The 25,971-nt window shown below is 43.2% G+C and overlaps 1 protein-coding gene across 2 annotated transcripts in view; it reads right to left on the bottom strand.

Annotated features, from left to right (window-relative positions):
• The window catches only part of SH2D4B (SH2 domain containing 4B), a 214,759-nt gene that overhangs the window by 149,767 nt on the left and 39,021 nt on the right, over positions 1 to 25,971 (bottom strand). The gene's annotated exons all lie outside the window — the stretch shown is intronic.

Here is a 25,971-nt window from a genome sequence, read left to right as displayed (position 1 = left end):
ACAAAATGGAGGGTCCAAATTCTAAGGTCAGAGGTTACTAGCACATGACCTTGATGGAGTCACATCTTTACCATGGACTCTGCTACATAGTTTATAATCTCTTTGGTATATTGGTCCTTTTAAAAGTTTTGATCTAGACATCTTTATGTTCTTGTGACTAATATAATTCTTGATATTTGGAACATTTGGATCTTTTTCTTATAAGTCAGAGATTCTCAGTCATCAAATTTTTTTCCTGGGATTTGCACAGAGTATTTCTGCCAATCTTTTTTCAATCAAGGTATCAACACTCTCTCCGGATCTTTCTGTCCTGAAAAATATTGGTTAAGCACACATGCACACAAAAGAGAAAACTATACCAAAGTGTACAAAATACACTTAATTCTTATTATAATTCAGTTAAAATATTAAAATTTGCAGGTTCACTAACAATTTATTTAAGATCTAGCATATATTTCTCAATAGTTTATATAATCTGGAAATATACTGGTTTTAAGTGAACCTTCAGGCAGAGTTCGTCTTTTTAAATGCATTTTCTTCTACTTCTCCCCCCTCTACCTGCTTTGCAGATCAGGCTGAAATGTCTCTTTTTTCCAGTTTATTAAACACACATACATTTCCTGTGCCATTCAACACCTCCTGAATTTTGGAAAATTCAGGTATCTATATTCTTATTTATATTTTACTATTCTTATTTTCTTGAATAAGGTAAGATTCCAATTGAGTTGCATGTTACTACTTACTTGCCCCATTGCACATTAGCTTTAACCCCCCTATAAGCACCATCTCTTACTCTTTAAACTTTAAACTCCCCATACCCCATATTGTACCTGAATGTAAATTGCAAAGCCCAAGAAAATCCTTACACGGCTGTTAAAACCAGTAAAATCACCACAATCCTCCCTGTTCTGTTCCATTCTGTAAGTTAATAAAGACGGTTTCTGTTTTAAATGCCTGAATCCGGTGTGTCCATGATATTACATATGGTGATGAAGTACAGCTGAATCCACAGGCTTCAAGAAAAGAAGGGCCTAACTGTCTTTGTGAGTATGCCTTTTGAAGAGAGAAAGTGGCTGCCACACTGGGGACTTTTTCACAGTTTAATCAGCAACAACAAACCTGGGAGGAGTACTGTGAAATACTAAATCATTTTTTGTTGCCAATTATATCAGGAATGAGAACAAGAAAGGGGCAGTTTTGCTCAGTGCTATAGGGGCTCCAGCTACAGTTTAATGAGAAATCTGTTAACTCCTGTAAAGCCAGGAAAGAAAACTTTTGAGGAGTTAGTAAAACTGTTGAAGAATCATTTCAACCCAGCATTCAGTGAGATAGTGGAATGATTCAGATTAATTCACCATCAAGGCAGTCTGAAGAGACCTTAGGACAGTTTGTAGCAGAACTATGAAAGCTCTCTCAGAACTGCAATTATGGTGCAACCCTGACTCAGATGTTACGGGACAGATTCGTATGTGAAATTAATGATGAGAAAATGCAGAGAAGGCTTCTGTCTGAACCACAGTTAACCTTTGACTCGGCTTTAAAGCTGGCCCTAGCTATGGAATCTGGAAACAAAAAGCATACAGGATGTACAGTCACCTTTCCAGGGAACTGGTGAAGAGAAGATTACACAGTTGCTGCAAGGAAATGTTGATAAACTTACAAAAGGGCCTGCAAAGGACACATATAGGAGGAAGATTGTTTCCATTGTGGAGGAAAGCACACACCAAAATCATGCAGTTTCCAAAAAGAAAAATGCCACAATTGTCTAATGCCACAGGTCACATTAGAAGAGTATGTGGAGCTAAGAAACAGCTTGTACCTGTACAAGGACACAGGGATGTCAGAGAATTCCACCATGGAGTCAAATGAGGCCAGATTCCAGAGAATCCGACCTCCGAATTCCGCAGCGGAATAGCACCACTTACCTCCAACTCTGGAGGATTTCATCTGGAGCAGGTCTCCAGGTCCCTATACAAAGTGATACGCTAATGGCAGCTGCCATTAGCCTATTGCTGGGACAAATACAGACACAAATGGCGTATTGTACGCCACTTGCAGCTGTAAAGCACTGATTTTGACCTAAATACAGCGGTAAACAGCTGCAATTAGGTCAAAGTCAGGGCTTTACAGCCACAAGTGGCATCCAATACGTTATTTACATCTGTATTTTTCCCTGCGATAGGCTAGTGTATTGCGGGGAAAAATAAAGACGTAAATAGCATATTGGACGCCACTTGCGGCCATAAAGCCCTGACTTTGACCTAATTGCAGCCATTTACGGCTCTGTTTAGATTAAAAAAAACAGCGCTTTACAGCTGCAAGTAGCGTCCAATATGCCATTTGCGGCTGTATTTCTCCCGTCGATAGGCTAATGGCAGCTGCCATTACTGTATCACCTGCGTTATGGAGCCGGAGTGCCACTCTGTGAAATCCTCCGGATGCAGAGCCGCTCCAGAGGATTTCGAGGGGCCAGGAGCAGCGCAACTGGCTCCTCTGCAACCACCCCCCCGACCGGAAGATGGGGGGTTCGTACAACCCTACAGGGACATACAAAAAACCCAATCCTCGCAGAACATATGCATTGGAAGAGACATGTCCTGAAAGTATAGAGGAGGTAGCCTATACCATCTATAATAGAAATGAAACAAAAATTCCTAAGGTGGACCCTTTTCAAATTATATTGGAAGTGAACAACAAGAAGATAACATTTGAATTAGATACAGGTTGCAGTGTGACTCTTATAAGTCAAGTGACATATGAGAATCTCTGGAAATCTGGGGAGGCACCTTTACTACAACCAAACCAAACAAAACTGCGCACATATACAGGCGAAGCTCTTAAGCTTCTAGGTGCCACCACAGTGACAATCACCTATAAGGGCAAAGTGATACATTTGCCAGTGCTAGTGGTGCAAAGGCATGACCCTAACTTACTTGGAAGAGGCTGGTTAGCTGACTTGGACACAGACTGGAAACAGGAAATTCATCATTGTAAATCGGAAGAACAGGCTTTAGAGGAAGTACTAAAAAAAATACCAGCAAGTTTTCAAAGGGGAACTAGGCACTATGAGGGGAATTACAACTAAAATACATGTCAAACCCAACAGTACACCTCATTATTTCAAGCCTAGATCTGTTCCATTTGCAATGAAGCAAAAAGCAGAGCTGGAATGGAAAAGATTGCAAGAAGCAGGTATTATTGAACCAGTGAAGTTTTCAGAATGGGCAGCTCCAATTGTACTTGTATTAAAACCTGATGGCTCTATACACGTTTGTGGTGATTACAAGTTGACTATAAATAGAGTATCACAATGGGAACAATATCCTATTCCGAAAATTGAGGACCTCTTTGCAGCCTTATCAGGAGGACACCTGTTTACAAAATTAGACATGAGCCATGCTTATCAACAGCTTATATTGGATGATTCCAAACAGTATGTTACCATCAATACTTACAAAGGACTATTTTAATATCATTGTTTGCCTTTTGGAGTGTCCTCAGCACCAGCCGTTTTGAAAGAACAATGGAAGAATTGGTTCAAGGAATTCCTCATGCAGTGATGTATCTAGGCGACATACTGAATACTAGCACTACAAAACAGGAACATTTTCAAAATTTGGCTTCAGGAGGCTGGTCTGTGGTTAAAGAAAACTAAGTGCTCTTTTTTGAGACCAGAAGTGATTTACTTGGGATACAAAGTGGATGCCCAACAAGGCCTCCACCAAGTGCAGGATAAAATAAAAGCAATTCAGGACGCTCCTAGACCTAAGAATGTTTCAGAGCTAAACGCCTGCCTACTTAGGATTGCTGAATTACTACAGCACTTTTTTGCCTAATGTATCAACCCTCCTCCAGCCTTTGTATGACTTGCTCAAGAAATCTGTCAAATGGCATTGGGGAGTGTTACAAAACAAAGCATTTGAAGCTTCTAAGAAAATGCTGCAGACCTCTGATAATTTGGTGCATTATCAACCAGAGGCTTCTCATTCAGTCTGGCCTTTTGCCCTCGCCAAGCAATCTGATATCTGGATTTCCATCTTGAAAACATTACATAATTGAACATTATGTTAGTAAAAGTTTGACATTTTACATATTTAATATCAGTTTTACACCTTGTTCAAGTTGTACCCAGAATAGGTACCACACCCCAGTTACTCATGTGAGATGTAGTAACTGTTTTCCCATTCCTCCTTGCTGGAACATCAGTTACGTTTTTTGTTCCTGATTCAAAATGCCTTTTTCTCCTACTCCTATAGCAGGTGAAGGCAACCTGGGGCCCTCTAGTTATTTTGAACTACAACTCCCATAAGCCCCAGGCAAAATTACCAATTATCAGGGATTATAGGAGCTGTAGTCCAAAACATCAGGGCACCAAGTTGCTTACCCCTCTCTTATAGGATTGGCTGATAGTTCTCACCCAACCTCCAGTTCATTAAAGCCTATAAAATTTTCTTTCAATAGGAATAATTTATGAATACTCGCAAAATCATCCAATTAGAGCATTTGGTGCCTTGGGAGTTAGGGTTGGTAGGTGAGTTGTATTTTAAAAGACTTGTCTTAGGGCTAATTCATTTTTATTTTCCCTATCAGGGAACCTATTTCTGCGTACAAAGTACACACAGCATTATTGATGAATGACTCACACATGTATAAATTATGGCCCTTGCTGGCAAAATACCTGCAAGCAGTGCCCTGGAAAGGTTCTAGTCCTGCTTACAAGCTTTTTCCCAGGAAAATGCAATTCGTATACATGCATGCCATTCATAAATGATGCTGTTAGCATGGTAGGGGATAGGTTCCAAAATAACACATGAAATGACCCTGTAGTGGGTGGCCTCTCCGATTTTCAGAGCTTAATGGATGTCATTCATTCCAAACAGAGGAGAGGCACAGAATGATGACTGTAAGTCAGTATTAACTTCTTGGCTCTCCATTTTGATAGATAGGAGGCAAAGGCTAGGTAAATACCAGCCTAGCAATGCAGTACTGATTTTCCCCCACCCAATACTAAGACTCCAAAACTTGCTTCCAGCTTTGGGGGTGGTGGTGGTGGAATAGCAGTCCTAATAAAACAGGGGTGGGCAACATATTTGGGTGGGGAGCCAGCTGACTCTCCACCCTGCTCTCCATGGGCCAAATGGCATCAGGAGGACATAGCCATACACCCAACATAATTTGGTTCCCGGCTGACACACCTGGTAGATGACTGGTCAGGATGATCAGCTGTGTCAGCTAGGAATCAGCTTCATTGCAAGCAGGACTTCCACTGGAGAAGGCTCATGCACAGCAAAGCCATCCCTGACCGATGCACTGGGTGGATCATGCATCTGGCATATTAACCAGGTGGCTTCTCCAGCCCCATACCTTCTAGCACTGGAGAGAGGATGTGGGGCAGGCAAAGATCTAATAACAGATCAAAAATAATAAGAGGATTCCTCTCCCTGCCTCCTCTCAAAGTCCCTCATAGCTTCCAGACCAGGTGGCATGGTTTGGGGAGGAGCCCTGTGGAGGAAGCCCACATCTCCACAGACCAGATAGGCAACTTCCATGTGCCAAATTAGGCCCATGGGCCAGAGGCTGCCCACCCATATAATAAAAGATACTCTCTGTATTGCCCCTGCAGTAGGCCTCGAACTCTTAATTTAGAGGTGCCAAGATAGTGATAAATCAGATCCAGGTTTACTTACAAGGAGATACTTTACTGAGTACAATCAGCACACAGGCGTACCCAATGGTTGGATCAGACAGCTTCTCTGAACCCAGAGCCATGGGGTAAAATGGGTTTGATACCATACATGTCAGCAGCGAGGCAGCATGACAACAGCAAGGGTTAATTAGCATTCGTCTGCAGCTTTCCTGGCACAGACACCTGCAGCTCAGCCTAAACATATCTTCACTTCCCAGGCACATCTTGATAAAACACTCCACTCGTTAGTATGGAATGTGCTGAGGCCGCTATTGACCTTTGACTTATCTCATATGCTCAGAGGCAAGGGAATTGCACTAATAATGAACCTAAGCAGATCATTATGGATCTCTAAGCCCCTCTAACACTACAGGTGCCTTGGTTCCAGGCCTGGGGCCAATACACTCTCTCACTTGCTCTGTGTTTCTTCTTTGATGGGACCAACATGAAGGATCATCTCCTTCCATATTTACCTGTATGGACCCTAAGATCGTCCTCAGAGGTCCTTTTCCAGGTGATCCCACTGAATGAGGTGAAGTGGCTACTAAGGAAAGGTAACTCCCCCGTTGTGAAATGCCCTCCCTGGAGAGGCTCACCTGACACCTATGTTGTGGTCTTTTTGATGCCAAGTGAAGACCTTTTATTTTCCCAAGCTTTTTGGTCCTTCTGTTTTAAAAATTGCATTAGTGCTTTTTTAGATCTTTACACTGCTGCCGGCTTTTTTCTTGGTTACTACTTTGGTTTTATTCTGTTTTTCTGTTTTAAACTTAAGATTTTTATATTATTTTTTTGCTATGTTATTGAATTTATTGTTTTAAGTTTTGTTTTGTGAATCACCCAGAGAGTTTCAGCTATTGGAGGTATAGACATGTACTAACTAAAAAAGAAACACGGCTCCAGAAAATCTTATCTCCTCTACTTTGGTGTTTCTCTACTCCAGATGGCCAACAAGTGTATTCAACCCCTGCACTGATTTTCTGCCACATAACAAGCTGAGGTACTGTTTCTTACTTGGCAGGCACCCCACCCCATTGGGAACTGAGAAGAGCACTGGCCAGGTTCTTCACCCAGTGGGTTCAACTCTCTCCAGCTGCTACACTGACTTTTCTGTCCCACTTTGCCACAATGTTCCTTCAGCCATTTCTCAGATTCCAATTGTTCCAACCCCTTCCATTTGCTTCACATGTGAATGTGAAGCAAAGGGCTAGGAGAATGTATAGCTGGGTTTTTCCTCTGACTGTCTGGAATTCTTAGGAAAGAAGAGAGCTTTCTTCCAACAGCTTTCAGAGCTGTTGATAGAGGCAGCATCAGGGACTATCTATATCTAGTTCCTGGTGGTGAGTATGACCAGGTTGGAATGCAAGCCTGAATGGGAATCCAACTGAAAGTTCAGGCTCAAGCAGAAGGTCTACAGCCAACAGGAATTAGGTCATTTGCAGGACCTTGTACAGCTCCCAGTGAAGGTCAGGTTGGGTAGACACAAGACACAGATACAATCCGGGCTCAGATGTTGCTCCAGGAGCAATCTGGGGTTCACTGAGGCTTTAAATAGGCTGCAGCTCAATATAGGTGGCTACTGCTACCTGTCAGAAAAAGCCTCCTGTATTTAAAGGAGTATTGGCTGATTTTATAAGTGTTGGCTACAACGACATGGGGACGAAATTGTGGTTTGACTGAGGCTTCTGGGGTGGAGTCTTCAGAATCTGAGGATGAGGGTAATGCAATCTCCTCAGGCCAGGAAAGTGGTGATACGATGAGCTCCAGAGATTCCACATACTTCAAGGCCTCAACTGAAGTGGGGTCATCTGGGGTTTGCCCTAATAGAGACCCTTCTTTCACTAGTGCCTCTCTAGGCATGTTTCGTGGTGATGCAAGAGAGCCCCTTCTTTGTGGCTGCTCCCAGGCTGTAGAACTCCCTACTAAGGGAGACTAAGATGGCTCCCTGTCTGCTGTCCTGCAGCTGGCAGGGAAAGATATTCTTGGGCAAGGTGCTGGAAAGTGTGGTGGGCTCACAACTCCAAGCAGTGCTGGATGATATTGACTATTTAGATCCTCAAAATAATATGTAGATTATTTAGATCCTCAAAATAAATTCCACAAGATTATTATCCAGAACTGCAGTTCCCTTTGCATCAATCAAGTTTTTTGATCATCTTGGAAGTGGATTTTACATTATCATCACTTAGGGTCAGATCTTTTTTTCACACTACAAGTTTGTCATTTTACAGTTGATGAAAAAATGTATTATCCAAATGTTGTGATGATACATGGCTAATTCATGATATATATCCAGGCTGTACTCAGGATTCTGCTATTTTGGCACATGCCTCCAGGTCATGTACAATTGAACGTCACAGTGATTTTAGAGCAGTTGTTTAATGTATGGTAGCTATGTATCTTCAGGCACAGTTAGACCTCATAGCTTTAGCTGGGTGTGGGGATGAAATAATGAAAGACTCCCTTGAACCAAAGTACTCACCATTTAAGAGAGAAAGCACAGAACTTGAGCCGGACATCCTAGAGAGTGAAGTCAAGTGGGCCTTAGGAAGCATTACTAACAACAAAGCTAGCGGAGATGACAGTATTCCAGCTGAGCTATTTAAAATCCTAAAAGATGATGCTGTTAAAGTGCACTCAATAAGCCAACAAATTTGAAACACTCAACAGTGGCCACAAGACTGGAAAAGGTCAGTTTACATTCCAATTCCAAAGAAGGGCAACGCCAAAGAGTGTTCAAACTACCATACAATTGCATTCATTTCACATGCCAGCAAGGTCATGCTCAAAATCCTACAAGCTAGGCTTCAGCAGTATGCGAACCAAGAACTACCAGAAGTACAAGCTGGGTTTCAAAGAGGCAGAGGAACTAGAGATCAAATCGCCAACATTCGCTGCATCATGGAGAAAGCAAGAGAATTCCAGAAAAACGTCTATTTCTGCTTCACTGACTACGCTAAAGCCTTTGATTGTGTGGATCACAACAAACTATGGCAAATTCTTAAAGTGATGGGAGTACCAGACCACCTTACCTGTCTCCTGAGAAACCTGTACGAGGGACAACAAGGAACAGTAAGAACCAGATATGGAACAACCGATTGTTTCAAAATTGGGAAAGGAGTACGACAAGGCTGCATATTGTCGCCCCGCTTATTTAACTTATATGCAGAGTACATCATGAGAAACGCCGGGTTGGATGAATCACAAGTCGGAATTAAGATTGCCGGGAGAATTATCAACAACCTCAGATATGCAGACGATACCACCCTAATGGCAGAAAGCGAAGAGGATCTAAAGAGCCTCTTGTGGAGGGTGAAAGAGGAGAGTGCAAAATCTGGTTTGAAACTCAACATTACAAAAACCAAGATCATGGCATCTGGCCCCATCACTTCCTGGCATATAGAAGGGGAAGAAATGGAAGCAGTGACAGATTTTATTTTCTTGGGCTCCAAGATCACCGCAGACGGTGACTGTAGCCATGAAATTCAAAGACGCTTGCTCCTTGGGAGGAAAGCTATGGCCAACCTAGACAGCATAGTAAGAAGCAGAGACATCACCTTGCCGACAAAGGTCTGTATAATCAAAGCTATGGTTGTCCCAGTAGTAACGTATGGCTGTGAGAGCTGGACTATAAGGAAGACTATATAAGCTCCCAGCTCTGTGTCTTAGCCATTTTGATGTGTGGCAGAGAAAGGAGGAAACACCACTTTGGGGTAGTTAGGCTACTCCAAGAGCAAGTCTTATCCACTGTGATGGCCCAGCGATTGCAACATGTTTGTTCTCCCATGGTAAAATGGCTGGCTGTCAGCTAACAAGGAGCAGCAGCAGTGGTAGTTTCTGAGAACCACAAAAAAGCTGTGCATGCCAAGCTCTGTGGACAGCACTGGGAATAAGTGCCCCATTGGCGCAATGGGCAGATCTATAATTTCTTTCACCCTTAACAATAATTCTGTTGTTTCAATCAAGAGTTTTGAGCATAAAGTCAGCTACTACACACAATTTCTGTTTTAATACAATGGGCAGCATCTCACAACAAATAAATATCACAGCAAGCAGTGGCACACCAATATTCTCTTGCATCCTACACCTTTTCCTTCAGCTTCAGCTGTTCAGGGCCCAGTACATTCTGAAATCTCATTGCCGCTATGCCGTCAGCTCCAAGACTTGGTTTTGTATATTGCAGACATGTCTGCATGCCAACTAGAAAGTACATCATGTCATCATATTTCAACCAAACTAATAAATGAACTAAGTAGGAGAATGAAAAATCACATGTTCTTTCCATCTGAAGAGCATTACGTAATGTTTTGAAAATCATATTTGAAAAATGATCTCATAAAATAAAAAACAAATTGAAAACATTCACAAATTTTGACAAAATTCCAGGACGTGGAAAAAAATACCTTAACTGGATTCGTTAGAGAATGCTTTATTCTGCTAAAAATCAACGCAGCTTAAAATCAAAGGATAAAACCACAGAATAGTAACATCCAATATAAAAATTAATACAAATCTGAAAGTTATAAAATTAGAAACAAACTGCTGTCAATGGGCTATTTAAAAAGAGAAGTCCTCACCACTAGGCAAGAACTGGATAAGGTGATAAACTTATGATTACTTGCTGCTATTAATCTTGATTGTAAGCCTGGTGTCTGAGGTTAGATCCATTGGGCACCTGCTGAGGCCCACACCAGTACAGGAAGTGATACCAGTCCCTAGAGCATCTTGGTTCTGGTCCTTGCTGTTGGTGCCTCTTCTCCTGCCTTCTCCAAGTAAGCAACCAATGAGAGGAGGAAGGAGAAGTCTCTGTAACCTCCACATGCCTTGTCTCCTCCCTCTGGGAGGTGATGTACATTAGGCCCAGAGGGCAGGACTGGGAAGTGAGTCCTGCCCAAGGGCCCTCCAACACCTGGAACTGGGACTGTCAATGGGCCAGTAATTGGCAGGAAGGCAAGGTACAATTTAATAATCAATACATAAACAAACTGGTGGATCTCCCTGTAGAGAATGTACCACAGTATTATGTTTCCCTGCCAGGTTACTCATAGGTGCACTGTTCAATTATTTCATCTCTTCCCCTTTCAGTGCTAGCTATAGGAGGTGTGCTCTGTGCCCTTTTGTGTAAACAAGGGAGGTGGACTTCTCCAGCCAATCCAAGCCATTTAAAGCTTCAAAAGGTCATAAAGGACATTACAAGCACCTTGAGTAGGCCGCAGATGATAAGTGCATTGTTGTGGTCAATAGTTTCTAAGGATGATCCATCAGTACTGATTAGATGCAAGAGGGTCATATAAAGATAACTGTTTGGCACTCTGCTTCTGGGTATGCAGTTTGTTGAGTGGATGGAATTGTAAGAGTACCAGAGGGCTGTTTTTAGGATATAAACAGCTCCTCTCTCTTGATCTTGCATTCGTTGTTCATTTCTTTTGTTACTAACAACTTTAGGGTTATAAGGGACAATAAGACCTGGGAGACCAAAAAATATATCAGCAACTGAGGCCTTTTGTTTTTGTTTATTCGTTCAGTCGCTTCCGACTCTTCGTGACTTCATGGACCAGCCCACGCCAGAGCTTCCTGTCGGCCATCACCACCCCCAGCTCCCCCAAGGTCAAGTCTGTCACCTCCAGAATATCATCCATCCATCTTGCCCTTGGTCGGCCCCTCTTCCTTTTGCCTTCCACTTTCCCTAGCATCAGCATCTTCTCCAGGGTATCCTGTCTTCTCATGATGTGGTCAAAATACTTCAGTTTTGCCTTTAATATCCTTCCTTCAAGTGAGCAGTCTGGCTTTATTTCCTGGAGTATGGACTGGTTTGATCTTCTTGCAGTCCAAGGCACTCTCAGAATTTTCCTCCAGCTGAGGCCTTGCCTGAAGTTAATACTATGAGGGCACCGAACAGAGCTTTCCTGGCCCACCCTGCTGTGGAACAGGCTTCTATGTGAACGTGCCTGGGTCCATGCTTGTACTGTTTTACTCAGCAATTTAAAGCAGGCTTATTCAGCAAAGCCTTTTAAAACAGCATTGTCAGATGGCTGAGTTGATGTTGATTTTATATCAGTGTTTTATTGCTGCTTTTTCTAAACTGCTGCTGGTTTGAAATGTTTTGTTTTTAACAGATACATTGTTTTAATTCTTTGTTTTATTGTACATCAGTTTGGGTATTTTATAGAGAAGAGGCTAACAAGCTTTATAAACAAAAATAAATAAAATTCAGGCTGGAAAAGGACAACACTGATGCAGGCAATGTTAGCACCACAGCAGACTTGAAAAGAATGAATGTGAAAAGACCTTTGCCCTTTGCTTTCTGTTTTAAAAGAAAATGGGACTTGTTCTAAACACCTGTTAATTTGGTGGTCTAATCTGAGTTCAACATTTGCACATTTGCAACCAGTGGGTCAGAGGGTAAAGTGTGACCAGTGCCAAAGACCACAGACTCAAGACTTTAACTGAAACAAATGAATTGGTTTATTGATACACAATGCTGACAGTGTGATTTTATTTTTCCTATTTTTCTTCAAGTTATCTTCTTAATGTCTCCTCATATCAACATATATTTCCCTTAAATATTTACTTCTATTAATTTCTCCCATTTCTTAAATCCACCTTTACCTGATTTTTGTCAATGAAAATGGCTTCCCACTATAACCTCCCCCCCTTGCTCATAGTAATCTTGTAGACTTCAGGCGCCACAATATACTCTTGTTTTCTTTTGCAATGTAACAAATGTGGTGTGAAAAGAAATAGAATGCAAAGTTTGACCGTGAATACATGCCTGAATTCTAAACATCCTGAGATGTAATCTGTGACCCAAAGCATCTGAGTGTCAATCTAGAACACTATGAAATGTAAAAAGGTCAACATTCTAAACCAGTCCATGTCATGTGAATAGCCTTGATCAGGAAAGGGAGTTGTGAATGGAGAATGAATGGTTTTATTGCAGGTGGGCCAGATGAGGGTGCTGAAGTACGTGCTGAAGATTGCCAAAGTATCAGTTACAGAAGATGGACATGGGCCAGTATCTGCAGATGTTCTGATAACAAAGACGGCACTTTATGATTATAGAGATGTTGGGGAGTTGGAAGGAGGTGCCTGGCCATCTACAAAAATGTCAATTTGACACTGTATCACTGTTGCCTCAGTGGGCCATTTGCTGCGGTGGACCGATCTGGAGCTGAGCAACAAACAGGGACTAACTGTATATTTAGTCATTTAATGCACCACATTTGGGTAACTAAGTTTCTGCCTAAGAGGCATGCAACCTTTTAAGCCTCAGAAGAGGGTACAACTTCTTGAGGATTGTTGGTTTGGGGCTTTTATCTAACAGGCGTGCAACCTCTTGAGCTTCAGAGGGCCTGAAACTCTCTGAGATTTCTTTGCAATTAAGTTTGTGCCTGAGAGGTGTGTAACCTCTTCAGCCTCAGAGAGCGTGCAACTCTCTGGGGAGGTTCTACTTTTGCTTATTTCTTTTATTTCAATAGATCTCCTTTTCTTTCATCTACATTGGTTGTGTGAGTATTCTTCTCCACCTCATAAGATCCCAAACCTCTCAGCCTGATCAACTGAGTAGTCCTGGGTAAATTGAAATCCATATTTCACAATGCCTGAAAGTAATATTCTCTTCTTATAGAAGATAATATTATGAACTTTTATGTCAGTCCTACAGATTTGTATTTAACTGTTATTTCAATGCTTAAGCCTCTGTGGTATAGTGAACAGAGCATTAAACTTGGATGAGTTCAGGGGTGTCAAACCATTTTCAGTGCAAGGGGCAGCCAAATTCAATTCTGAAGAAGCTCTTGGGGGGCGCATTCCAGGGTGAGTGGGGCTGACAGCAAATGAGGTGTGGCCAAAAGATCAAAAATACCAATTTAAGACTCTTACTGCCAATAGCTAAACCTTAGGAGATGCATTTCAACTTTTCACAATGGGGCGGGAGGGGGGGACTGCAAAGCTGAGAAACCACCACACAAAAGTTGAGAAACCACCAAATGATTGGCGGCAAGGGGAAAGGCATGGGGCCAGTAGAAGGGCATGTGGGCCTTTGGAGAACCCTGGAGGGTCAGACTGGAATCACAGGTGGGCTAGATTTGGCCTGAGGGCCTGAGGTTCAACACCCCTGACTAGAGGGAGGTGGCATATCCCACTCAGCTATGAAACTCACTGGGTGGCCTTGAGCCAGTCACTACCTCTTATCCTAGCCTACCTCACAAGGCTGTTGTGATAATAAAATGGCATAACCCTGTATACCTCTTCTTAAGATCATTGGAAGAAGGATAGGATACCAATGTGATGAATATATAATTAGAACAATCAAAACAGAAATTTGGGGAGGACCATATCTCAATGAAAGATTATCTGCATTACATGTACAAGATCCCAGCTCCAGTCCCTGGCTTCTCCAGTTAAAAGGGGTCAGGTACCAGGAGATCCTCTGCCAGAGACCTGGAAAGCTGCAGCCAGTCAAAATAGCCAATACTGGGCTAAATGGGCAAATAACCTAACCAAGTATAAGGAAGCTTCCTATATTCCTAAAATTGCTAATGCCAGTGGCCTAGCAGGTTGAATTCACTGTGCAGACTGCTATGTAGATGACAAAAACTTAATAGGTGATAAACAGCAAAGGCAAATCCCACAACTCAACCATTTTTGTACAGAAACTTAAATACATGCCAATGTTGAGATCCAAATTAAATAATTCCCGAGGCATAATCACACGTGGTCTGAAATGCCACTGGACATGGAGTCTGAAAATGGTGCCCCAGTGGCTATATGTAATGGAAAAGTTCATATAGATGAAAGATTTTCTCTTAGACAGGCTCCACCTTTTAAGTAATCAAAGGAACACAGCCAGATGCTGCTAAATTCCACAGTTATCTGGAAAAAGTGCCAGACATTGATAACACCTTGAGAGAGAGAATGACATTAAATGGAAGTGATTATTTAGCTGTCTTAGACACAGGGGTAGATTTGTCTCTTATGAACCCTTAAGTGGTTAATAAAGAGGACACTTTACCTCAGAAACATGTCACTATCAAAGGCATTACTGGCAAATCTATGCTGATTCCATTGGCACGAATTATTGTGTCATGGAGAGGATCTGAGAGAACGTATGAGGTGGGGATGAATTCTGAACAGAGTGAGCCCTCTGTGTTGGGCCGAGATATTACGACATCTGGGAGACAAGTATTTTTAGTCACAAGATCACAAACTAAGGCCAGAAGGCCAGATCCAGATCTAAGGTAGGAGAGGCCTGCCCTGTAGTAGACACAGGAATTCGGGCCTACTCCCAGTCAGATTCATCGCTTAGCAACCAGAGTGGCTGCCCCGAGACTACTGTATCCTCTGCGCTCCTGGAAGGCAGGTTCATCAGTTGACAGTGAGTTCAGACAGGCAACTGTAACAGATCCTAGCCTTAGGTTTTTGAGGTCTCAAGCTGTACAGAGAGACTCAGTTCAGTGAGATAAAAAGAGAGCACATCTGGGGGGATAAGGGCCTGCTTTACAGGAAACTGCTACCTGCGAACAGAGGACAGTTATGAAGCTGAGGGGCAGTTGTTGTTGTTGTTGTTCAGTCGTTAAGTCATGTCCGACTCTTCGTGACCCCATGGACCATAGCATGCCAGGCCTTCCTGTCCTCCGATCTCTCCCGGAGCATGCTCAAGTTCATATTCATTGCATCGGTGATGCTATCTAGCCATCTCATCCTCTGCCATCCCCTTCTCCTTTGCCTTCAATCTTTCCCAGCATCAGGGTCTTTTCCAGGGAGTTTTCTCTCCGCATTAGGTGGCCAAAATATTTGAGCTTCAGCTTCAGTATCTGTCCTTCCAATGAGCACGCAGGGTTGATTTCCTTTAGGATTGACTGATTGGACCTCCTTGCAGTCCAGGGGACTCTTAAGAGTCTTCTCCAGCACCACAGTTCGAAAGCATCAATTCTCCTGCACTCAGCCTTCCTTATAGTCCAGCTCCCACAGCCATATTGGGATCAGCTCAAGTCTGGCTCATGAAACTCTCTGGGCTGGACGTATGGGGGATTGGCAAAATACGACAGCATTTACTAGCCAAGTTCTACTGGCCTAATATTGTGCAGGAAGTCATCAATTATGGCAAGGCCAGTACAGTCTGCCAGAAGGTGGGGGAAAGCAGGAGGACAGTTGAAATTTCCTTTAAATCCCTTGCCTTTTATTGGCAAACCCTTCTATACAGTGGCCATGGATATTGTTGGACCATTTGCAAAGCCAACACAGAGTGGAAAAAAGTATGTTCTCACAGTGGTAGATTTTACCACACGATATCCGGATGCTGAGGCACTGAGATCCATGGATGCCACTTCTCATCATGACCTCTCCGGGGAAGGTTCCCCCGTATTTGATTTCCATCACCTCGCATGAATTGAGAGGGCTCATGACTAGGGGCAGACTGAACTCACTCCAACTGATGGAGGTGAAGGTACGTTATAGGACCCATCATGGCATGAGTGCAGATTGTCCAGCTGGTTGTCCCAAGGTAGAGGACATGATGCACTTTCTAGCAGAATGCCCATTGTACATCGATTTGAGGAAGCAATACCTTGAGCCCTTATTAGTTGCGCTTGAGGATACTCCCAGTGCAAATATAACTCGGTTATTATTAGCTGGAATGGATCATTATACATCATGTAGGACTGCTAAGTTTGTCAGTCGAGCCCTGGAGAGGCGAAAGTCATTGTTAAAAAAACTAAATCTGTAAACATGGTAATAACATGCTGGCAAATATTGTTTTAGGATTTTAAAATGTTTTTAATTTGTTTTTGTTAATTATTTTATTAACAATTTGTATTTTGGTTCCCCTTCTGGTTGATATGAGAATTCTATTTGTTTTTGTATGCGGATGGCCTGATTGGCTAAAAAGCAATAAATTAAGTAAGATAGTAGGATGCCACTTCTATAACTAAGGCATTGCTCAAGGTCTTTACACGTTTGGAGTTCCCACATGAATTAATCTCTGACTTAGATGCTTGATCCCACAACACATAAAACAGGCATTTTATGACCTCTGACAGGAAAACTGTCCCTAACATCTACAGCAAAGGTTCAGAGCAATGGCAAAGCTAAAGAAACTGTTGTGGTACAACTGCCATGGCTCTTGCTGTTCCAAGTTTGCCCTTTCAGAGTGAAGAGGACACTGTTATCCATGTTCCTGGTGCAGGAGTCCCAGAAGCCACACGAGCCACTCATGTTGTGGCAGTCAAGACTCTGAAAACAACAAAGCCATTCAAAAACTGGAAACCAGCAGCTGGGGATGCTGGTGCAGGAGAACCAAAAGAGAGAAAGCTTAAAGTGCAGAGTGGCCTAGAGCAGCTGACAGAGAAGAAGATGTCCAAGTCTCTGACCAGCTCCAAAACAACAAAAGAAAATGATGGCAAAGACAAGACATCCAAAAGACAGACAATGAAGAACGGCAACATATTGTTGCAGCACTCGTTGCAGAAACTTCAAGAATATAGCTGAGATTCACCATGTTGATGGAAAAGACAAGCTCATCGCAGATGGCTTGCCCAAAAGAGAAGCCTCCAGCGTGCCCATCACATGAGACTTTGTTCCTGACCAGAAGGCCTATCGGCCAGAAGGACTCTGTTGCATGGGCTAATACCTTCTCTTCCACTGACTCTGGGTGAGAGTGGAGGGTTTGTTTGTTCTGGGATGGGTTTTGTGGGAGGAGAGTTTTTCTTTTGCAGGGGTTTCAAGGTTCTTTATTTTATCATTTATTTATAAATTAAATAATTAAAGACTCCCTTGAACCAAAGTACTCACCCATGGAAGAGGTTGCCCACTCCATCTCTGCATGATTCACTGAGTGTTCTGGCCCTGCTTCTTTCCAATTACCCTCTGCTAGGGGCAGGTAATTCTGCCCATCTCTTCATCAGGTATGGTAGGAACATTCAGTTTCTCCTGATGAAGAACTAAAGGAAGCTGTCTGTTGCTCATCCAGCTAGGATGTATGCTCAGAATAGTATCTCATGAAGGGGTGGGGGGTGGACTCCTTTGAGGGCTGGTAATTCTTACTTTTAAAATGTGGGTGTACAAGTGAAGTTTGTTCCAGTTTTAATTCAGAATAAAAACATGTTTTAGAGTTCAGGCACATTTGGGAAAAACTGATGTAGAAATTTTCCAAGAAGATGGAGAATGGAGATGCGGTGGTAACAAATGCTTTGATCAATAACATAGTATTTGGCAAGCAAACCCACTAAAAATATAAATTATTCATTTTATAAATATCTAAAATTTCAGTTCTACCTCCCAAAACACTAGGGCTTTTGTTGTGATTCAGAATTCACTTTTTAAAAAGGTGGGGGGAGGGAATGCAAAACACCTAAAAAGTTATAAAATATGCATCACAATAGTGGAACAGCAAAGCAGAGCCCATCAATTCAGCTAATTTAAAACCCAGTCTTGGCAATCTCCCATTATCCCAAATGCCTTCCTAAATAGAAAGGTTTAAGCAAACTTCTTAAATTTCAGAAGAGAGTTGGCCAGGCAGGTGTTTCTAGGTAAACACCGTGATCCAGCTAAGGGACTCTACATGTGTAAATAGAAAGACATGTGCATCACTTGCTGGATTGGGAATCACAAGCCTAAATTAGGTGGGCATTCAGATATGCATCTGATCTGAGTGAGGACAGAATCTATTTGCACTGCATTGCTTTGAGTGGGATGCACATTGCAATATGTATTGAAATGTGCATTCCCAACTACATTCTTATGCAACTAATCATACATTGATAACTTGTTTATATGTAATTAGAGCGGAATTAGGGCCAGAGAGTTTCACAGGAAGGGTGCCACTACCGAGAAGACCCTAGATCTGGTAGCCAGTTGCCGAAACTTAGGTGGCAGGAACACTACCTGGAGGTATATCATAGGACAAAAATACTAGGGCTGTCAACCGACTAAAGGGTTTTTATTTTGATTTAACATTTGCCTTTTAAACAATTAGTCAATCCATTAAATTTAAATAAATTTGCATATTACTAAAACCTTGATAAAAGGTTTATTGAAGAAAGTATGTTGTAAGACTTTACAATATAACTCAAAAATACTACCTCATAATTAGAAGGAAATGCTTCCATAACATTTTCTTCTTTCATTTCCTATAACTGTAACTGATCAGAACTAAGACAGTTTCAAAAACACAAAAATGCCCTTAACTAACAGACCCACCAGTTAATCAACCAAATTAGTTGATTAATCTATTAGCGAAACCAATTAATATTACAGCCCTAAACATTACACAAGAAAATGTTATAAAACCCCTCTTTAAGGCAGTTACCTTAAACAGATGGGGCATGATCCAGAAAGTTAGTCACAAACGAGTCCCACTGAAAGCAACAAAATAGGGCTTAGCCACTATGTTCCATTTATTTTTATTTTTTTCTATGTAACTATTTATCCATTGTTTGCTTAATGTTTTTACTTATATGCATGAAACCTTTACACTTTAAATAGAGGACATTGTAAAGAAGAGAAGGGGAAACCTAAAGGAAAAGGACTGGTGGGGGTACTGTTTGTACTGTATCGGAAAATGAAAAAAAAATCAAACTGTAATAACCACACGAGAGAGAGAGAGAGAGAGAGAGAGAGAGAGAGAGAGAGTCAACTACAAGAAGGAAAAGCAGGGGTCTTGAAACTGCCCATTAACAGCACTTTGACTGAGCAGGTACAAATCACTCACCACTATGGTGAGATGTATTGCATTTCTATTTCAATTACAGTATTTCTAAATTTGTATCTATACATACAAATTAGCATAAGCAAGTGCTATGCAAATCTGTGTCATCTTTTGTCCTCTTTTTTGTTGAGGTGCGTTTCCTCTTTTTTTGCAGTGCATAAGTGGTCACTCTAAATACATCCTTTCCTTAGGTGTAGAGCAGAGAAAGCACAGGGACTGTTTCTTGCATACTCAGAAATGTTTGTGGATCATTAACCAAACTGCCATTCATAACAGTAAACTATCATCACAGCTCTGCAAACAGCTGATGATAGCAAGAGTCCAAGGAAAGACATTTAAGTTACTATAGATCTCACTTAATCTTTTAGCTCTTAAGTAAAAGAAACATTTATGTATGATGGGAGCCAAGCATTAAGCAGTGAGATTAATCCTGTTTCATCTACAAAAATGACTAACTGAAAGTTCCAGCCCTACTAAGGGCCTACTCTAGGCACAAAGTAGGCACAGAGCCCCCAATCCAGATCATAAAAGCCCCCCTGCACCCCACACTAGGGTCCCAATCTGGACTGGGGCCCTTGCATCTACTCTAGAGTAAGAACAGGGGGTCGAAGAGACATAGCCGCTAAATAAGGATTTAAAGCAATGTATGGACTGACCCTCGGGTAGCCTGCTGTGAGGGACTTTGGGAGATGAAACAAGAACCCCACTGCCCGAGGCTCTGGCCTAGCCTAATAAACTGCCCAGAAGTGAGTGTGCTTAGGCCTCAAAGTCTTCTTCAGGCACAGAATGGAATCTGTGTGTATAGCATCAGCTTCTGTGATTGGCGGCCAGTATGAAGACTCTGGATTGGCCTAGCATAAACCTTTGGAGCCTGGCCTTCTGCCTTTGCCTGATTAACAGAACACTGTCTTCTGCTTGCTGTATCTCAGCTTGCAGCCACTGTCCTGAAAGACTCTGTCCTGGAGAACACCACCACCACCGCTCAAAACAGTGCGTTTCTAAGCCTTTCTCTGGGATAGTCTCTGTTTTCAGGCAGGTGACTTTTGAATGGATTTCTGCATCTTAATCTGGGTCTTGAAGCACTGTGCCACTTAGGGTGTCTCTCTTTCTTCTTAATGGCTGAAGTTCTCTATCAAGAGAAAGGTCTTCCTTTACTGTGAGATGTTCTGGACGTGGCTCAAAATATGAGTTTGACCATTCTTTAAAACACTTGTTAAGTAGGCACTTGCGTTGCTTGGCTTGCATAGCTGGTCTATACATACATTTCCCACAATGACCCACCCAAGGTCATACTTAAGGGCTGAGGGTGCTTTGTTGGGCCTGTTACGATGCTGGCGAACCTTATGGGTGTGCATGATGTCTCTTCCAAGCAGTAATAGTATCTGAACCTCTGGGTTTAGAGGCGGGATGTGTTTAGCCATTGGCTGCAGATGAGGATAACATAAGGCTGCATTTGGTGTCAGGATCTCTTCCCTGTTGTCTGGTATGCTGTCACATTCTATCAGCATGGGAAGGGGAATGAGAACCTTGTCATCAAAGGATGATACCCAAAAACCGATGGCTCTTCTATCCACCGTCTTGGCGATGCCCATGCATGTCTTGATTGTGTAGGAAGTTTTGTCCCCATAAAGATTAAGCATGCTGAAAAACTCAGGCCGTGTTCAGTGACTTGATTACACACTGGTTGTCCAGCACAGCATACAGTTTCATAGATTTCTAAGGCTGTCCTTCCAGAAATACTTTGGCTAGGCATATTTTGGCACGAGACTTGCTTTGCCTCCCATAAGAGTCCCATTTCCACATACTTGGGGGCACTTTGCCATAGTGTCAGCTGCCTCAGCTCCTTCTCCACCAGGTTTGGTGGCATCAGCTTGCCCTGTCTTCTTCTCGCCATGCTTGGTGATAGGAGAGGCAGGCCAGGAGGAGTTGGGTTTTTTGGCATCTGGATGCAAGGCAGTGTTATGCCTGTCACTGTGGCATTCTTCACATTATATGGCAATCTTGCATTCCTTAGCAAGGTATTATGTAGAGGCACAGCAGCTATAGGAAATCTTGTGGTCCTTTAACAGGGCCTCACATTCTTGGAGGGGCTTTTCTCTGGATCCTCTACACTGGCTTAAAGGGTGAGGTTTCTTGTGCAATGGGAAGAGTTGGTCTGCACTTTCTACCTTCTTGGACTTCAGTGTAGCACCTGCTGCATCAGTCTTGCATGCAGTCACAGCTGGACTGGGTCTGAAATTATGTGAGGATGGTTTTTAATAGTTCCTGGTGCTTGGTGTAGAGGAGTCAAGACAGGGGTCAGTCTTCTGTTGAGCCATTTTCTCAATAAAGCTGACAAGGATAGAAAAAGGAGGGGAAACACTTTGGTATCTTTCCCGGTATTTCTCAACTGCAGAGATCCACTTTTCTTGGATTGAGTGTGGTAGCTTCCCTATGATGGGCTTCTGTGACATGCAGTGGTCAAGGCACAAGAACCCTGGCATGCACGGGTCTGCTTTTGCTGCTGCGATTTCTTGCAGCAAGTCTGCTAAGTCCCACAACTTGTAGTCTTTGTTTGGAATTTTAGGAAAATTTCCCAGTTTCAGCAAGAGAGTGTTTTCTATCTCTACGGATGCTCCATAGTGCATCTCCAATCTGTTCCACACCAGGTTCTGCGCCGTGTCTGGGTCACCTATGCAGGATGCATGGATCTGCTGTGCTTGGGCTGCTGACTCAGGTGCCAGCCAGATGGTCATTAGATTAAGTTCGTCATTGGCCGTAAGTTTTATGTCGCTGATGGCATTCAGAAATTTGTTTTTCCATTTGTTATTGTGGTGTCCTCATCAGAATATTGTACCGTTGGGAAATTGAAGTACTGATTAGGTTGTTGGTAATTTTGGTATTATTTCATTTATAAAAATAAAATAAATAAAAATATATTCAAAAAAAGAAACAAATTTGTTTTTCCAGAATCTATAGTCTTCTGGATGATCACTGAATTTTGAAAGTCCTCTGAGTAACAGATCCCGTTTAGACAACTGAGCAGCTAGGTTGCAGGCATCAAGGGCTTCTCTCTGGGTGTGCTGTGGCCTTCAAGTCATATTGTAGGACACTGCATGCTGCTTGAGATGTACTGGCTGTGTCTCACTTCGAGGAATATACCTGTCTGGTCTCCCTGATGGCACCTCCAGTGGGGTGTGGTGTATCGGCCTCAGGAGTGTAACCAAGTCACCTGTAGTGTTAGACGAGCCTAGAGAGCCATAATGCCTTGCTTAAGTTCATTATTAGTGCAATTCCCTTGCTAGTAAGCCTCTGAGCATGTGAAGATGAGTCAAAGGGCCGATAGCGCGGCCTAGCACATTCCATACTAATGAGGAGAGTATCTAATCAAGATGTGCCTGGGAAGTGTTTACCTTAAAGCTACAGGTGGCTGTGCTGAGAACCAAGTGCTGTTAGTCTGTGCTGGGAATGAACGCTAGGGGATGCTTGCTGCTGTCATGCTGCCTCATTGCTAACATGTATGGTATAAAACTCATTGTACCCCATGGCTCTGGGTTCAGAGAAGCTGTGTGATCCCACCATTGGGTACACCTGTGTGCTGTAAGTTACTCAATAAACTATCTCCTTGTAAGTAAACCTGGGTCTGATTTATCACTATCTTGGCACCTTTAAATTAAGAGGTTGAAGCCCATGGCCGGGGCAATACATGTAGTCATCAAAGAGGGACTCAGCACCATCTGACATGGGGTGATATGACCATGGTTAGCTCTTGGGGCTTGGCTCTTTCTGACCAATCTGATCTCCTTTGATGGAATTTGTGAGTTTGGAATACAGGGCTGGCTGCACACTGCCACATGCTCTGGCAGGTGTTGAGTGAGATGTGCCAGCTCTCATCTTCATCCACCTGGGAGGCTCATTCTTGTTGGACTCAAACAGAAAGGTACACTGAGCTGACACATATTCCACTATCCTAGGGGTGGATGAAAGTCACTTACCTGTCCTCGAAGCTTGTTCGCGGTGGGGGGGAGGCGCTTCGCTGCTCCCCCCGCGAAGTTCAGGCCGGGGGGGTGAGGCTGCCCGCCTCGCCCGGCCGAAATTCAGGCCGGGGGGGAGGCTTCCTGCCTCGCCCGGCCGAAATTCAGGCCAGGGAGGAGGCTTCCCGGCCGCGAACTCAAAAGTTTTTTTTTTTTAAAAAAAACGCCCCCGTGATAGGCTACGTGACGATTAACGTAGCCTATCACGGCTAGATCTGCAAAGCCAGCCGTGATAGGCTACGTTAATCGTCACGTAGCCTATCACGGGTGACTTAAAAAAAAAAAAAGCGCGTACGCAAATGGCGGCCCCCATAGGGAGCCGCCATTCGAGTTCCTTATTTGGTTGCTGTAGTCTACGTAAATCTTTACGTAGACTACGGCGACCAAATAAGGAACGGGAATGGCGGCTCCCTATGGGGGCCGCCATTATCCGTACGCGTTTTTTTTTTTTTTTAAAGTCACCCGTGATAGGTTACGTGACGATTTACGTAGCCTATCACGGCTGACTTTGCAGATCTAGCCGTGATAGGCTACGTTAATCGTCACGTAGCCTATCACGGGGGCGTTTTTTTTTTCTTTTATTGGAATGGCGGGGGTGGCAGCAGGTCGAAAGACCGGCTGCCGCTCCCGCCCCGGACGAACACCCGCTGAACCGCCGGCCGGACCCACCGCCGGGAGGGACATTCGGCAAAGGTAAGTCCCATCCCGGGGAGGGGTGCGGGGGGCAGGGGGGTGCGGAGAATTTCTCCCCGAAACTTGTTCGGGGGGCCGAACACGTTGGCGCTCGGCCCCCCGAAGTTTCGGGGAGAAATTCTCCGCGATCCCTACTGACTATCCTGCTAATGTGGTCCACCTCTCCTAACTCCTCAGGCTGGAAGTCTGCCTCTTCACCTTTTATGGTTTCCTGGAGGGCTTTAGCAAGGGATGCTGCTTATGCTGCTGCCTTTTTCTCTTTGAGTGCAGCCAAGGTTGCAGTCAATTTGGCTTGTCTGCGAAGTTCCTCAGCCTCAATTTCTGCCCTTTTGCATGCATCCTTGGCTTCACTTTTTGCTGGCTTCAAATTGCACTGCCTTTTCTATTTTTGCATACTCAGCGTGTTTTCTTGCCGCTGCCACTGCTTCTGCAAGTGCTTGTGCTGCAGCAACGGCAAGAGCATTGCTACTTGCATGGCTAGACCCGCTAGACCTCCGTGTATGTCTAGATGATGTCTTGGAGCTTGATGTTGGTGAAGCTCTGGATGAGGGACAGCTTTTACCTTTGGGCTCTGAAAGGCTCTCTCCTTCACTAGTGGTGTTATGGCAAGGTGTGGGTTGCAAGGCTTCCTGTTGCTTTCTCTCCTCCACAGCCAAGATCTGATTTCTTAAGTCAGACTGAAAGTTAGCAACTAGCTTCTCACGACTGCTGCTTATTTCCTTTAAGCTTTTTGCCTTGCACAAACTTGCATCTTTATTCAGTTTCTCTAGAATGCAGTGCTGCCTTTCTATCAGCTGCTACAATGCCGCATAGTACTTTGCTATGCTGTCACTAATTGCCTGTAATCCATCTGCATGAAATGCTTGTTTGACCATCTCCACAGCACTTGCTGTTTTTAGATGTGCTTCATCACACTTTTTAGAGATTTCAGCCTCTTGCATCTCCAAGAACTCTCATCTTGGGAGTCAGTTTCCAAACCCTTTCTCTTGACTGACTTCTATTGCTCTGTAATTCTGAATGCTCTGACATAGCAGCAGTTTGCTGTTTAACACTGGGTGGCTTAGGAGCTGTTCCACATACCAAACCTGGGCTAATCCTTCTAGAACCAAGCTTTAGGCAGCACATGGAGCAGGGTTCATTTAATGAATCTCCTTACATTCCTCTGTGTTTGCCCTGTGGCATTACATGAGAGTAGACACCGACTCAGAAGTAGCCTTTCTGGGTGACTGGCTGCTTGCTTTTGGCTATGGCTGAAGCCCTTTCTCTTCTGCTTTGGAGGCTCTACAATTCTTTTTGAACTCCTTTTCACATCATTCACCTAGTTTTAGTCTGTAATCTGATTTACTCAGTTTTTACTGTGCTATCTCCATACATATGTGCCCAGCGTATAGACACTTTTCAGCCAGTTTAACTCAAACCTCTCTTTAAATCCAACAAATAATTCTTTCTTGAACAATCTCTTTCAATGGAACAACAAAGAAATAACAACTCACACTCCAAAGGAAATGAGGTTGTCACAAATGAAGGTTCGGTCCAATGGGAAATTATTGATGGGTACTGAATAAAAAGGGGTGAGGCCTGGTAAAAACAGAGTATTCTCCCAGGTCTTCTGTGCCCCCTGATTCTTTGCTGGCTGGGCAGAATATAAAGAAAGACTCCCACCCAAAGGGAAGTCCCTACTAGTTCATCTCAGACTGCTAGGATCCAGCTACAGCAGGCCTGGCTAGCAAATCCTTGATCTCTCCACTCACAGTATAAACTTATACCTTTTTTATACTTTAATACAATACAGAGCTGGGGGCAGCACAGAAGTGAATAAATTTCTCATGATGAAGAGAAAGCACAGCATTAAGCCCAGTGTTAAGAGCCAGGATGAG

This window comes from Heloderma suspectum, chromosome 3, assembly GCF_057233095.1.
Source record: "Heloderma suspectum isolate Gila_16-S chromosome 3, 16-S_ref, whole genome shotgun sequence".
Lineage (NCBI taxonomy): Eukaryota > Metazoa > Chordata > Lepidosauria > Squamata > Helodermatidae > Heloderma > Heloderma suspectum.
This window is presented reverse-complemented; position numbering and strand designations above follow the sequence as displayed.